Source organism: Apus apus, chromosome 2 (assembly GCF_020740795.1).
Source record: "Apus apus isolate bApuApu2 chromosome 2, bApuApu2.pri.cur, whole genome shotgun sequence".
Lineage (NCBI taxonomy): Eukaryota > Metazoa > Chordata > Aves > Apodiformes > Apodidae > Apus > Apus apus.
The window spans coordinates 95,237,391-95,253,741 of NC_067283.1; the positions used below are offsets into that span (position 1 = coordinate 95,237,391).

Below are 16,351 nucleotides of genomic sequence, written 5' to 3' on the forward strand. Positions count from 1 at the left end.
CTGTACAGATTTTTTTGGTTTGGTTTGGTTTTTTGGGTTTTTTTCCCTGTACTGAAGATGAAACTGGAATTGAGGTTCAAGCCTCTAAACTGCACTCCAGTGTCAGTGCAGAAACAATTTAAAGTGAACTTACATTAAAGCAGGTCTTTTCACAACTCAGCCCTTCGCTGATTCACCAGTTCTATTTGCTGCAAAAATATTCTTCAGTCTTGGTCATGTTTTTTTTTATAAAAAAGGCTGAAAATAGGCTTATTTTGAAGACTGACTCTTTTTATTTATTTGTGAAACACGATCAGGCACAATAGTCACATCAACCATACCCCATTATTTATTTTTTGACAGCTCCTAGAGTAGAACTTTACATTTTAAAGGCGGATGTGAACTTCAAATATCACTAAAAAAAAAAAAAAGTTCATTATTCATAACCTACCTTTGATTCACCTTCTGTAAAGTTATTAGCATGGAAGAAGTCAGGTATCTATATACATTTACTCACCTTCTGCTTATGTTCTTGGGAATAATGTAACCCTGAGGTCACGGTTGTCACTATGTTCAGATTTCTGTATTGGAGAGATGTCACTAATAAACTGACGTTTATTGCTCCTTGTTGACATTTAGAAAGAAGTAAACATCTCCTTCTATTCAGTTGAGAGCCATTGCCATTCCATCACAGAGGTTGTGCTGATTATTTTTCTCCTAGTTCTCTATTCCAGTTCTCAAATACCCATTCTAAAATAGCCTTTAAAGTGCAGGCAAACAAAAGTGGAGAATTAAATTAGAAGCTATAATTTCTAAAATCCCATCTATATATTTTATTACAATGTAGTGCTTTAAGACAGTATTCTAAACATATGACTTCAAAATTACAGATTGAAACATTTACCCATACTTTATTTAATGCCCAGCAATTTTCTCTGTAAAAATGGCAAAAGCTATTCACCACTGTCTAACAACATGCTCTTGCTTTATAGTTGGTGAAAACAGTGGCTTGTTTCACTTTACTTGATTAGTGACAATTACCCCATGGGATGCCTTTTAAAGGTGGCTGCAGAAGCAAATTGCCTGTGCATAAAGACACAACTGTGTTTTATTTAAAACAGAGAGCATCAATACATGATTTTCCCCACATGAAATGGAATCAAGAGTATTTTGACAGACACTTGGAATACAATATAGCACAATAGAGCAAGTCTTGTAAACGTGGGAGGGCACAGCAGACATCCAGGTCATGGGCGCAGCATCTGCAGAATTGATTTGAATGGACACTTAGTCTACCTTCAAGTAGCTTCATAAAATAAAATCCGACTGGTTAGAGGTAATAGGGCAAGATTAGAAAGGGTTAAGTTCTGTGACATGAACTTCATGTTTTTATATAGGAAAAGTAGAAATACAAGCTAGAGACGATATCCCAGGTGTGCGGGAAACATCGAAGTTCTCTATCTAAAAGAGATCATAGTGGAAAGAAGCAACTTGAAAAGCACAATTGCTGCTGGAGCAGGTGTGTACTGCTGGTAAAGCAACAAGGAATTTGCAGGTTACTTTGTCTAGGGTCAGCTCCAGACACAGGCCGCAGAAGCAGTTGGCAAAGGCAGTGAACAGTAAAGTAAGTAAAAAGACTCAGTCCCTAGAGAGCTCGGTCACCAGGGCAGCTCTTTGGGCAAAGAAAGAAAATGGGTGGACAGGGAGACAGAAGCCAGCAGAGAGTGGATGACTCATCCTTTCCAGTGGTGGCCACAGCTGCTACCCTCCCTCCATCCTGGCAGCAGCTGCAGCAACAACCTTGGTCAGCAACATCCTGGCCTTGGCTTGAGCCCAGTCTTCCCCATTCAAGGGAAGTAAACCCCCATTTGTCCACACTGCTAGTGAGCCTCTAGATGGCTCCAAGTAAATTATGCAAGAAAAAAATATGAGGGAATTGCCATTTTCCTGCAGACATCCTGTCCAAAAAGTGTGTAAATAATGATTTTGATTGCTCTTGCAACATTGAAAACTTGTTATATGGAAGCCTATATAAGCAGAGATGTATAGCTTCTATGAAATGGGTACAACTATAATTCTATAGCTGTGCAAATGCCTTGTGCAGATACAGCAAATAAAAACAGACTCCTTGTAGACAAATACTGCTAGTTCACTATTTTTGTTGATTTTATACGGCAAACTGTTGTCACATAAATTGTGAGCAGGAAGAGAAAATCCTAAGGCAGAGTTAACAGTCTTCATTAGAATTACTAACAAATCCTGACTGCTTTACAAAACATGTTTCCTATCTTCTAGTTAAATAGCCTGACAAAATTATTTTCAGTTAAAAAGTTTTGGGGAAGACTAGAAGTTTATTTTCTTTCACAGGTTTGTATGCTGCCCATCACTTTACTACTGTTATGACTTTGGCTGTGTCAGTATTCAAGGAAAGGACGTTAAAAAATAGAGATCAAAATGACAAATTCAACATAGAGAAATAATTTTATAATTGCCATAAGATCTTAAGCTCTTGCAGGAGCCAGTTTTCAGTGCTTCTGACAGCTCTCTGGGTTTTGGTGAATCCTTTTTCTAGCTCTTGTCTTTTTTTCTGATAGAAAAGAGATGCACTTTACTTCCAGGTATTCAGTGAAACTTTCTTATTGCAGTAGATGGAGGAAGCTTAAGCTTCATTTTCTTTGAGTCAGACCTTTCTTCTTTATTGCTTTTGATAACTACTTGAGTTGGTGCTTACTGATTCAGGCACAGCTGTATGGTGTTCTGATTTGCTTTGGGAGAGGGCTTCGTTCAGAGTACGGACCATGAGACCAATTATATTTTTTATTTTTCTGAGAGTTCATGAGAGATTTTCTTACTTAGAGTCTATTTGAAGCTTACTGAAAATATAGATGACTTTGTCTTCCCTTCCCTCTTCCCTCAGGACATGCTGGGTTTGTGCAGAGCACCACGATAGAGCGTTCTGCTGAAGGAATTCCTGATCTAACTGCCCTCCATCTCAGGAGGCAGACAGAACTCAGAAAAGAGAATGATTAAACGTGTGTAACCAATCATCATAAATACCCATTTTTCCTTAAAAGTTGCCACTGATGGAAACCCTGCCAGCTTTGTAGACATTCTGTTTTAGTGCTCAGCTATCATTTACAAGCAGAAAATTGTTTGCTGTTGTTAACTTGCATTTCCGTTCAGCAATTTAAGCATGGTCCTTTCTGATCTGTGGATATGGAAAACAGTTTATTCTATTTCCTTCTGTAGACATTTTATAATATTTGAAGACTCAAAGCCCTTGTTAGAAGCAGCTCAGGTTTACATCTGTCTACCTGGTGGAGGGACTTGAGGGAAAAAGCTTGATTCAAACTACAAGGATCTCCTATGTTTGTACTCCTGGAAGGAAAGTAGCAATGCACCTTTATGTACAATGATAATTTTTTGTGCATTCAGAGGATTATACAAGCTGTCCTTAGAAAGCACTGGAAGTGGACACAATGGTGGAGCATGCATATTGTGTGCCTTTAGATGTCTCATTTTTCCTTTCAGTCCTGCAGACAGCTTGATCCTTTGTGTCATCAGCCCTAACAGGAAGCAAGGGAAGCTGTGGTTGCTATCAGTCTTCAAAACCCCTCAGGACATTATTTTTTAGGTATTTCACTCCCAGGGCTCATGACCTGTGAGAATCAACATGCAACTGGGACAGTTCCATATTTAATTAACCAGTGACAAACTCTGTGTATCTGTCAGAAGAAAAATTATTGCTGTATTTCCTTTTGTATTTTAAATTATTTTCTTTTGAGTTTTAGTTTGGTAATGAAAAAGAGGACAAAGTAACTTCTTTTAGGTTGGCTGGCTTCTTGCTATTCCTTTTTCTTTTTTTCTCTTTTTAAAAACATTCTGGAAGCCCAGCCTTTGAGACTTCTTTTTTTTTTTTTAATAAAAAAGTACAGTTTTGGAGAAGGCTAATTATGCTCAGCTGCCACTGATATCTTAGTAAGTAAGTGTCCAGAAACACCTAATTCAATCACAGCATCAAGTCAGCAGATTATAGAATTTGCATAACTGTGAATCTGCTTCTATTTAACAGTATTTGACTCTTAGGTTCACAAAGGTTGAAATCTGTCATTGATATAATTTGGGTCAGTTGAAGCCTTGTCAGTTTGTTTCGGTTTTGTAGCTGTGTTAACTTTTGATTAAAACTCTTTTATTAAAGAAAACCCTAGCCTATATTTACAAATTCATTTAAGAATTTAATACACTACTATTCATTAAAATCCAAGCTTATTGGTTTTGTTATTGTACGGGCAAGGAGGAGCCTAAGTTCAACAAGAACAAGTGCAGAGTCCTGCACCTCGGAAGGAACAACAAAATGCACCAGTACAGGCTAGGAGATGATCTGCTAGAGAGTAGCTCTGTGGAGAAGGACCTTGGAGTCTTGGTAGACAACAAGTCACAGCAATCTGCCCTTGTGGCCAAGAAGGCCAATGATATCCTGGGGTGCATTAGGAGGAGTGTGTCCAGCAGATCGAGGGAGATTCTCGTCCACCTCTGTTTGGCCCTAGTGAGACCTCACTTAAAGTACTGTGTCCAGTTCTGGTGTCCCTAGTTCAAGAGGGACAGGGATCTACATGAGAGAGTCCCACAGAGGCTACGAGTATGATTAAAGGACTGGGACACCTCCCTTACGGGGAAAGACTGAGACCTGGGGCTTTTCAGTCCAGAAAGAAGAATACTGAGGGGGAATCTGACTAATGTCTCTAAATACATGAGGGCTGGGCATCAAGAAGGCAGGGACAAGCTCTTTTCACTTGTGCCCTGTAATAGGATGAGGGGTAATAGTTTTAAACTCGAGCACAGGAAGTTCCACCTCAACATGAGGAAGAACTTCTTTACTGTGAGGGTTACAGAGCACTGGAACAGGCTCCCCAGAGTGGTTGTGCACTTTCAAGACCCATCTGAATGCCTTTCTGAGTGACCTGCCCTAGTTTTAGGTCCTGCTCCAGCAGGAGGGTTGGACTCCATGATCTTCGGAAGTCCCTTCCAACCCCTAACATTCTGTGGTTTTGTGATCCAGTCTTTGATTATTTTTTTTAAAGAAGAACTAAAACACTAAAAAGAAAAGGTATGGATACAGAAATTAAGGAGTAAAAACACTTTTTGATTACTTCAAATTACTTCTCCTGTTTTTTTGTTCATTCTTATTAAAAGCTTTTTAAAGTAAAAATACACAGAAAATGCATACAGAATTATTTTTTTATCTGTATGAGACCATGCTAATATTAGTTAAAGTGTTCCAGTCATGAAAGGATGACTTTATTCATTAAATATGCTCTTTCTCTGTTCTTACCAAAAATACCATGTAGTAGTCAAGACCACTATCAGTTGTATCTGTCAGTTGATTTCTGGAGATAGAATTAACTCTTCCGATTTTTTCAATGTAGAAAAAGTAAAGAATAGAGAAAAATATTGCTTCTGAGATGCAGAACACAACCTTGAATGATCACCATAAATATCAGAAAGAGAGACTGTACATCAGGAAATCATATACCCCCCTGTGATGCATCGTTAGAAGTGATGTATTGAGCTGCCCGTAAGTGTTCCAAAAGCTTGTTCTAACAAAATTATAATTTACCTAAGAACATTCTTTTTCTCAATACTTTGGAGAGCAAGTAGCTTTTTAGTGTTGAAGACAAACTACTGTGAAATGTGTGAGGATGGCTTAAAAATAATGTGAATACTTTAAGAGCTCACTTGAGTTACAAACTACGGAGAACTTTTTGTCTACTTATTTTAATCCCCTGTCACCAGCAGCCACGCTTCAGCTATAGTCTCAACAATGCTTTTCCAAAAATTGCATCTATGTTAGAGTCTAGAAAACATCAAATTCTCAGCAATTGATCAACTTGAGCATGTTGACATTTCCTATAAACAGTCATCAGCAAGTACTCTGCGTCCCAGACTTTACATATGCGTAAACATATGTGTGCATGTATAAATGAATCTATCTATAAATAAATATAATTTAATAAAAATATCATATATATACAGACAGGCACATGCTTATGAGACTCTCTGGATATTTTTTTCCTAGAGTAGTGAGCTGAGGAAAGAGTATCTCTGGGATATTAACAGATAAAACCATTATCATTCAATAAAACGTCTTGAAAGACCTAAGAGTTGCTGAGCAGATAGGAGAGAATAGTCTTAAACATATTCCTGTGCCATAACTGTGCTCAGATCCAAAAGGAGTGCATTTTTTTTACTCTTTGCACATTTCTGGCTAAGTCTGTCTGATACTCCAGACAGAACATAACAAGTGTAAACACAAGAAGAACATTTTCTGCATTGTTACATTCATCATTTAAGCATTTATCACCTAGAATGATAATGAAGAAATATGTATTTATCGCCCAATTTCTACTGTTCATGATCTCTGTACTTAGTTGTTTCTTGGAACTGAAATACCAGTATTTTAACCATGAGAGGTTCTGAAGAGGCAAGAAGTGTCAAAAGCTTCACCTCAGTGAGAAATTATTTAGTCATAATTCTGCTCATCTGCAAAGGTGATGAAGGTAAAATAGACTTGTCAAGTGTAACTCTAACATATAAATCTAAATTTTTTTTATATAGATATAAACAAACACCAAAAAAATCTTATTTTCCTTGTGCCTGTAGAGATGACTATTCATGATATTTTTTATGGAAAGATTTTTTAAAACTCTTAAAAAAAAAAAAAAAGTAATGTTAAAATTTTCTCACCGTCAGCTGAAAAGAAGGTGACGTCTCCTGAGCTTTCAGCCAGAAATTCTTCCATTCTTGTCTGCAATGTCCCAGGGATCAAGAGAAAGACCCACATCCATGCCTGATACTATCAGATGAGAGAGTATGACATACCCAGACTACTGGAGAATTTTGCCTGAGTAAGGAGAAACATTAAAAGTCACTCAACTAAAATTAGGGATTTAGATGTTCTTTTTGGATCATTAACAAAGATATTATGGGATATTAACCTACTGGTTAGTTGTATCACCCATTTCTCACCTTTTAAACCCCAAACTACTTTCAGAAAAAAATAAATCTCAATGGATTTTTCAAATCCTTTTAGCTCAGAAAGCAGATTATTATCTATATTACACGACAGTAGGCTACAGAAAGGCTTAGTCTTAAATAAATTTATAGTTAATTAATTGTTATTAGAGCAATAAATGCTAATTAAATTAGTCTTTAATTTGCGGTTTTATACGTGGCACTTAGTGAAACAATTGGTTTTTTAAGTAACCACCAGAGGGAGCCTTGTGAGTCGTTAGAGAGAAAACCATGAAGAAAAGTGACAAAGCAAAAAAGTGTTTTGTTTTTTTTTTAATAATTAAAAAATAAAAGCTGTTCTTGCCTTTTTGTTCCTGCGCTAGAAGCTTTTACACAATCTGATGCTTCCATTGGTTTCAGTATTAAAATCTGTGTGGTTGAACAGTTTCCTGACTGAAATCCTGCAAGAGGGCAATGAAGGTTGAATGATGCATCCTCATTTCTTTAAATCTCATCTATAGATTTATTAAAAAAAAAAAAAAAATACATAGTGGTTCTTTGTGTACACAGCAGCTAAAGTGTTTCCTTTTAAAAACTGATAAATTGCCTAAATTTCTCATAATTGCTATCTTTAATTCAACATATACAACTAAGTAAAAGTATTAGAGTTGAAAACTCACAAAAGGGCTTTCTTCTTTTGGTACTGGTAATAGCCCTTTGACATCACAACAGCAACTGGAGAAACTAAGGTAGCACAGCAATAGAAATTAAAAATGTACAGCACACACAGGTATCTAGATTACAGCATATATAGGTGAAAACTGTTTTTGAACATAATTTTCCAGTTTGATAATGGTTCAGTGTCAAAACCTACATATGTATCAAATGGGGAACTGCAAAAAGTTTTAGTTCAGCCACATTCTTATCAGTAATTTCAGCAGTTATCTGTGCTGCAGAATAAAGACCACACTTTGTAAATTTGCAGACACTGCTATTGTCAACACATTCAAGTGCAGGTTTAGAAATCAAAAGTACCTGAGAAAAACTGAGTGGCAGTACCAGTTCCTTAGTGTCCGGACAGCATCTGCACACACTCCTGTGAGGAACAACAGGCAAGGCAGTGGAGCTGCAGAAAAAGATCTTGGGGTCATAGTGGATTTGAGGCTGGATCATGAGTAAACAACACGTTATTATGAAAAAGGGAAATAACTACTGGAATATATAAACAAAATTGCCTCCTAAAATTCTCAGCAAAAACAAAACAAAATGTTATTTGATTTTACCACGTGCTTTATGAACTGGTGAAAACACATTAATAGAAGGAGTTAATGACTGAAAGCCTACTAGTTTATATCCTTCAGCTGAACTGGGAAGCAGAGGCTGCTTTATTTTGCTGGGGTCACTTGCATTTAAAATAAAGTTTGGGGGAACCTGATTAAATGACTGCTAATATTGAAATGTTTAATAGACAAAGGGAAAAAGAATTTGGCTTGTGGAAGCTCTTAACCCAAATACCTGTAACAAATTTGGAAGATGAAGTCTTGAGGTTTCATCAGTGTATGTGGGCATCTGTGTTTTGAAAACAGTTAGGATCTGCATGTGTAAAATAGAATTTACTTTTCTAAACGTAAATGGCAGTGATGATCCACCATAACTTTCTTAGCCTTTTTCTGATAGTCATATATGAAATATGATATTATAATTTGAATGAATGGTCCTTTTAAAAGGTGATTTCTTAAGATGATGGTCTAAAGAATTCAGCAATGTCACCAGCAGCATATCCAGATTCTCCTGTTCAAGGGCATGGGTTCATTTTCCAGCAGGTTGAATTTTAAAACTGTCTCATAAAATTAATGCTGCCCTTTTCTGTATTTCTAGACAGTATAGAATGAATCAAGTTTTTCCACTTCATCAATTTCAAATACTTAGAAGAAAAATGAGAACTCTTTAACTTTCTTACTGTATTATCATTAATTGTAGAAGTTATAATAAAATGGGTTTTTTTTTTTCTTGTTTCAGTCACTTAGGATTGTAGTCTGAATGTGGGATTAAATAATCTTTTAATTGCATGCTAGCTCATGCAATACAATTGGTATTTGAGTTAATTGCTCTAAGAATTTGAATATAACCAAATCTAACATAAAGTCAAGGGCTATTTTAGTTGCAGTTGTAGCTAATCCAGTGAAAATATTCCACAAGAGCATTCAATGATTTATGAGTGGATGTGCTTGCATTTTGACTGCTACTCAATAGCCAGATTCCATAAAACCCACAATGATTTAATGGCATGGGGAATATGGCTGCAATTTACCAGGAGAACTGTGCTTGTTTCCTCTCAGAGGTAAAAATTGGCTTTTCTTGTGATACCATCTCCTCAGCTCTCAACACCTGATGGCATGTTTGTACCTTATCCTCTGAAAAGTACAGTAAAGGTACAATACACAGTGTTACCTGTGAGATGATGTCTCTGGCAATTTCTCTGAGTGACACTATGTACAGATTAAAGAGTAAAATGTTGAAACAAGCCTTGAACATTTTGGGAAAGAAACAGATCTTCTGTTTGCTAAACCTCCTGCACTCTGTGTTATGGTACAGCCTCTCTGGTTCACAAGTTGCTTCCTGATGTGATAAGATCCAGTTCTGGATAATGGCAGATTGGCATGGAAGAAGAACAGAAAGAACATTTCTCTGCGGTCAGAGTTTCTGAACTTTGGTAAAAATAGGAGGAAACAGTAAGAATCCCCTTTGTTTCTAGCCACTGTTCCTGACTAGACTTTCAAGTTGGACGACAGAAGGGGAAAAGCCGGCCTATTTTGCATATTAGCACTATCCCCTATGAGATTATCTTATCACATATTGTATTGTCTTCTGCAACAGGGCAGGCTGGATTGATTCTTCAGCTTTGCTGAGGCATTTGTAAGTCGAAAAAAGAAACCAGTGACCCCTGGGAAAAGGCTTACAGCTGGAAGACTAGGTCTGAGAGATGTAGACTCAGTTCTTTCTCTGGCAGTTTTTAGTGCTATACTGAGGAAGTAATTAGAATCTTTTTTTTCCCTTCCTTGCCATTAGTGGAGTCCCAGGCAGTTTTTCAATTGCTCAGATGCATTGCTGGCCAAGGACATATGAATACCTAATGCAGAAAGCAGTCATGGTATGATTTTCCTTTCTGGACCTGATGGCAACAAGTGAAGTGAACAGTTTATCAGTTCCCTTCTAATGCTTGTGAGTTACCTTTTCTCTAAAAGCAAGTGACCACAAAGAATAGTTTCCTCATCTGCTCTGACAAAGTGAAAGTCAATTAATAATATGAATAGAAACCTTGAGCTCCAACTCAGACATGCAGCTGTTTGATCTTCCTAAACTATTGCTTCTTATCAGCAATACTAAAAATACTCCTGGATTTTAATGGTCCTAAACCAGAAAATGTCCTTCAACTTTTAATTACTGTTAATATTCCTAACATTTGGACAAGTGTTTGTGATCAAACAACATCTAATTACTTCTTATGTTTAAAGGAAATGCAAATACTCCATTGCTACTCAGATATTCATGTGGAAAATATCCGTACGTGTAGCTAGCTCTATAGCTCCTACAGATAGGAGTATCATAGGGTATCTTACTGATCTCTGTAAAACCAACAGAATAGCTAATCATGTGCCTAAGTGGTAGTACCACCAGAACATTGGAAGCCATTTTTTTAAAGCATCCCCAAGTCTAAAGCTAAAGAACCAGCTCTTAACATCAAAATATTTTAATTCTCTTTTTTCCTTTCCTTCTGGACAATTTACTATAAATAGTATGCTCTGGCTATATATATAAATATATATATATATATTCCTTTCAGTCAATATAGTTTTATCACTAACTAGAGGTAAACCACTGGAACTGGAGTTCTTACCTTCTTGTGAAGATTTGTAAAAGAGCATTTGTGGCCTTTCATGACTGGAAGAGCAACAGCATTACAGACCATTTCACAGATGAAGATTGGGCTGAGGTCAGTTCTTAGAGCAGTGAGCATTAGTTGCCTGCATTTTATATGACATTATGACCTGACAGAGAGGGGGAAAAAAAAGAAAAAGCAGAGCAAGAGCATAGAAACGTTACTGGAAGCAGGAAAGGCCAGAGAACAGGTCACTGATGATGTCTGTGCACACTGCCTGAAAATCTTTCAACTTAGGGAAACTTCAGGGTTGTTTTACCAATTTAGCCCAATGCAAATCCCTTTAATGAGGCAGTATTGTGACATTGCATTAAGATCTTCAAACACAATTATGAAATGGCAATAGAATAAACTTCAGAAAAAATATAACTCAAAGACCATACAAACAATAGAAAGGAAAAGGAAAGGTAAGGAAATCTTTTCCTGTAAGGCAAGAAGTGGCACCCCAAAAATGATTTTAAGGAAAATGGACAAAACTTCATTTAATGGAGTGATCTGCAATTTATCAGTTATCCTGAATCTTTTCTAAGGTCTACAGAGGAGATATTGCCTGTATAAATAAGCCATTGGTGTTGCAAAAAGAAAAGTAATTTGATTCTGCAGTACTGAAATAAAAGAAAACAAATTCTGTCAAGTTGCTTGGAAAGAGAATCAAATGGCAAATTTGATTTATCACAGTTTCCACATTTTCTGTAAATAAGCCTGAATAATACTGGACAGGGATGATGTTTCATAGCACTAGTAAAGCTGATTGATTTGTGGCACCTGATTTTAATATTTGAGCTGCCATTTTTATGCTCAAAGTCAGGACAAGAAAGAAATAGTGTAATAAGATGTCATTTCATGAGAAAATTCTAATTTTAGGGTAATATTTCTGTCAATATCTGTTTCTGCAGCAATGTCTTTTACTTGCATAAAAAACATTGCTATGCTGCTTCTCTGGGATAAAGTTTTTCTAATCACTGATTACTCAATTACCCAACACTGTTTATGTTGAAAAGGATGAATCATTGATTATGATCTCAAAGGCAACATTAAATTTGAGGAAAAAGCAGCAAAAATGCTAAAAAGACAAGGAAAGTTGCGTAAATTCTTTACCCTATAATGGTATTGAACACTTTATCGGTATTAATTAGTTGGTGTAATGCAGGGATGTATGAACAGGTAGGAGTAAGATCTGCAACAGCAGCAGGAGAAATGATCCAGCAAGTTGCAAAACTAGAGGCATGAGAAGCTTAGCTAGGAGATGTAACAGCAGTCACAGTGACACCCACACTTCGGATTCTTCATGCAACTTAAATCTGTCTTGATCAGGATCAAATCTACCTGCTTTCAGAACAAGATCCTTTCCCTTGGGAGAACCCACCTGCTTCCACATAAGTAATGGGCTGAGATATGATATTGGTTCATAAAGACTTAAACTTTGCTTTTCCTGTGGGGTCCACATGTGCAGTTCACACCAAGGAGTTAGGACTAGCCCTGGTCCACGGATTTGTTCATTAGACATCTGTTGCTTCAAGACCAGCATCCTCATACCTGCGTTCCCTCTTAACATTGTATATCTCCTAGAGGCTGTACACAAAGTGCACAGAAATACAAGGTATAATGGAAATTACCATAATACTGTAATTAACAGAAAACCTGACGGTATCTCAAATAGTTTTAGGTAATTGGTCAAATCCTACTTTCAGAGCAATGCCAATCTACCCAATTAAATGCCAAATTGGCTACTGAATTTGTGTTAGAAACATTCATTCTCATCACAAACCATGCTGAGAATAGTTTTAAAACCTGTTTTATTCACAAGGTTATTAGAGTGAACATTAATAGTCTAAGAAATACTCCACAATTAATGTGTCTTACTTTGGCTATCTCTTGATTCAGTGCATTTTCATATAACAACATGTTTCAATTTTTTGGATAATGTAAAGCTAAACGATAGTGAACTCTGCCAGGTTCAGGCCAGTACAAAAAGACTTGAAGGATAAAATGACATTGCTCAACTAATCATCATTAATCAACATAGGGGAAGGTCTGTTATTTGTCACCATAAATGCAAAGGCAGACAATAACTGAATAGCTTCTCCTACATTTAAATGCATTTTTAAAGGAAGAAACATTGCCTTCATCCCATGCTCTCCATAGTATAGTAATACATTTTGCTCGGATATGCCTGGATTCAAATTTGTTGAGTTATGTTTACCCTGCACAGCCCACCCAAGAAAGAGTTAACTTCAGCTTCACTAGACCTTGAAGTCATTAACTTGAGCAGAATTAACACTATAGGTCCATAAAGAATTGTTAAAATCCCTGAATAATTAATTGTCTTTTGTATTTATTTTAAAGGCTAGTATTTCCTTGTGCCATGCTACTTGGTCCCATAACAGAACCAAAATGCAACTCTTCCCTGAAGGCAGGATGAAAACCACCTCTCTAGAACAATAATTATTTTGAATCACAGGTTAAATAATTTCTTGAATTCGGGCCAAGGTTAGGTCCCTTAGGATAAACATGGGTACATCTTATACTAAGTAGAATAACTGCAACTGGTTTTGTTACTGTGTATGTTGTGAACAAGTATTAAGTTGGGCACTTTAAGCTGCAGATGTTTACAAGTGACATTCATTAGTCTGAGTGTCCCTGATGATGTGTTGGGGTAATGAGAACTACACTTTGGCAGTGGGTCTGCCCCGAGATCTCCTTTACTTAGAATAGTGAGAAATAACAAAATGAAATTTTAAAGATAAAGAACCATTTGCACAAATAATTTGTAACTTGCATCCTTATTCAGTGATGACACAACTATTTGACATGTAAAGAATGATAATAATCAGATAGTTATCTTAGCCCATTCTAGTCTTTCATAATAAAAATGGTTTCATAATAGTAATCTTAGAGATTTGAAGTGGTCTTCAGAAGGGAATTCATAAGAAAAACAGATTTGAGCATTGCTTGCCTGAGTTTCCTTATTAATCATCCCTGAAATTTGCTTAAGAGCCTGTGTTAAAGATAGACAACTCTGTGGGAAATAATGATGTTTAGATTCCTGCATTGCTAGATTCACTTAATGAGTTATTGAAAGTCAAGGTCTTCCATATTGAAATCTATTAATTACATAAAATAAAGATAGAGCAATAAACCCAGATGCTATTTACTTTGAACTCATAAGGGCTTGCAATAAGCTTACTTCTCTGAAAATTAACAATCAGCTGCAGCTGTGCATCTGTTTATTAAAAAATACTGAATATTTTCACTTTCTCCTTCATTTGCATTGTACAAGTGCTGTAAAGATGCTTAGAAATAATGAACTGAATTGAAAATAATTAAAATTTATTTCTTTGTCAGTTGTGTAAAGTCATTCAGGTCTAGAAAGGACCTTCTAGGTTAGTATACTGCAGGAACACTGTGGAAAGATAAGGTTCAGTCTTCCCAGCGTCATGGAGCAGCAGGAATTCCATCATTATTATTGAAGTACTGCTTATTTGAAAACATCCAATGGATGTGGATTTAAAACAAAAAGGTGGATTTAAAACAAAACAAAACATCCCCACTACCAATCTTGGAGAACACTTCAAGAATCTAAATATGTTGTGTTAAATCAGTTCTGTGGTTCTCTGCCTAAACTTTGAAAATTCTGGTTTCCTTATTAGGAATTTGGGGGTGGAGAGCTGTTCCTGTGTGCTCATGTGTGTGTGTGCATGCATGCACGTGTGTCTCCTTCTTTTTCAGCCCTGGAAATGGAAATGTTTCAGATCACATTAAGCATAACGACAGAAAAATGTTATTAAGTATAAGAGGCTAGACAGTATCAAATCAAATTCATTAAAAAAATGAAACAAAAAAACCCCAACAACAACAAAACAAACAACAAAACAAAAAACTTTTACAAAAATAGTCTGAGGAACCAGCAACCATCATGACCTCGCTGCTTTGCCAAGACCGCTGCCCAGAACTCAATCACTGAGTGAAAAATTCACAGAGCACTCACCTGGCAGCTGCTTACCAGGCTAACGTTGCCTGTGCAATTTTCCTATTCTGCATTTTTATAACTCTAGTTTCAAAAATTCAAGACCTGGGAACCAAAATTTGATCTGTTCAGCCATCCAGTCTGGTATCTGCAATGTTTTCTTTCATATAATTATTCAAAATTTTCACATTACGTTGACTTCCCAAGGAATATAAATATTGAGCCATGATAGGCATTCTTTGTGTCTGAGCAAAGGGCAAAATTAGCAACAAAGCACACCATTCTTTATACTTCACCTTATTACTCATATGAGTCTATCAAACATGTAAAATGGGTTAGAAAAGCAAACATTTCCAAGACACATATTTAAAAGAGTATCCCAGCAATTTATGTGAATGGCAGTGTTCTGATAAAGTACATATACAACGTTATGTGCTCTCAGCCATTCTACTAATATTTTATATGACTCAGTCATTTAAAATACTGTGACTGGGTAAAACTGCTTAGAAGCTCTTGCTGAGTTGCTCACCTAGACAGAGAAGGATTAAAAGAAAATCCTGAACAAGATATGATATCAATATACACTAATGAAATTCTAATGATGCAGCATTTTTTTAGTGCTTGGAAATTACCTAGTTTATGTCCCTTCAGCTGGTAATCTAAGCTCCATAAGTAAACAACAGACAAAGATGAATTTAAGTACTCTAAAGTGGTCTCCAGAGGTCAACTCTCTCTGCTGACTACCATGGAAAACTAGACTACTCACCCCTGTTAGAGCTCTACAGCAAATGGTGGTATGCACCGTACTGGGAAGTAAAAACATAAATAGAAAAAGACACTTCCAAGTTCCTGTAGGTTAAAAACATTCTTCAACCCAATTGCTCTCACATATGTCAAAAGTCAGTGACAGTTTCTTGTAAACACACAGTGTATTGGAAAGATGATACATAAGTTATAATTAGAGTGTATTACATGGATAAGTTACAGGCTGCTTCCCTACTCTGTGTGATTGCCTCCTGCAATGTGATATCTGAAAATTAACAGAGCCATCCTTCAGATTAGTCTTTTTGCTTGATTTACCAGCAAAATTTATTTATAGATGGTAACCATGAAATATCAAAAACAAATAACAATTAATTTCTGTAAATGTGAGAATTCAGTTATGTGCTGTCAATATATATATTAAAATTATTGTCTTTTTAGTTTTTCAGTCAGCTATAACAGATCTACACTATATTATCTATATATATTTCCTTCCTTCCTTCCTTCCTTCCTTCCTTCCTTCCTTCCTTCCTTCCTTCCTTCCTTCCTTCCTTCCTTCCTTCCTTCCTTCCTTCCTTCCTTCCTTCCTTCCTTCCTTCCTTCCTTCCTTCCTTCCTTCCTTCCTTCCTTCCTTCCTTCCTTCCTTCCTTCCTTCCTTCCTCCCTCTCCCTCTCCCTCTCCCTCTCCCTCTT

The 16,351-nt window shown here is 36.5% G+C and overlaps 1 long non-coding RNA gene across 1 annotated transcript; it reads right to left on the bottom strand.

Moving 5' to 3' along the window:
* Positions 1-249: 249 nt before the first annotated feature.
* LOC127381079 (uncharacterized) lies at positions 250-15,706 on the bottom strand. Its single transcript, XR_007888649.1, has 6 exons — positions 15,664-15,706; positions 10,889-11,039; positions 8,026-8,116; positions 6,724-6,880; positions 497-739; positions 250-394 (listed from the first exon to the last, which is right to left on the bottom strand). It is a non-coding gene; the product is annotated as an uncharacterized LOC127381079 (long non-coding RNA).
* Positions 15,707-16,351: the final 645 nt, after the last annotated feature.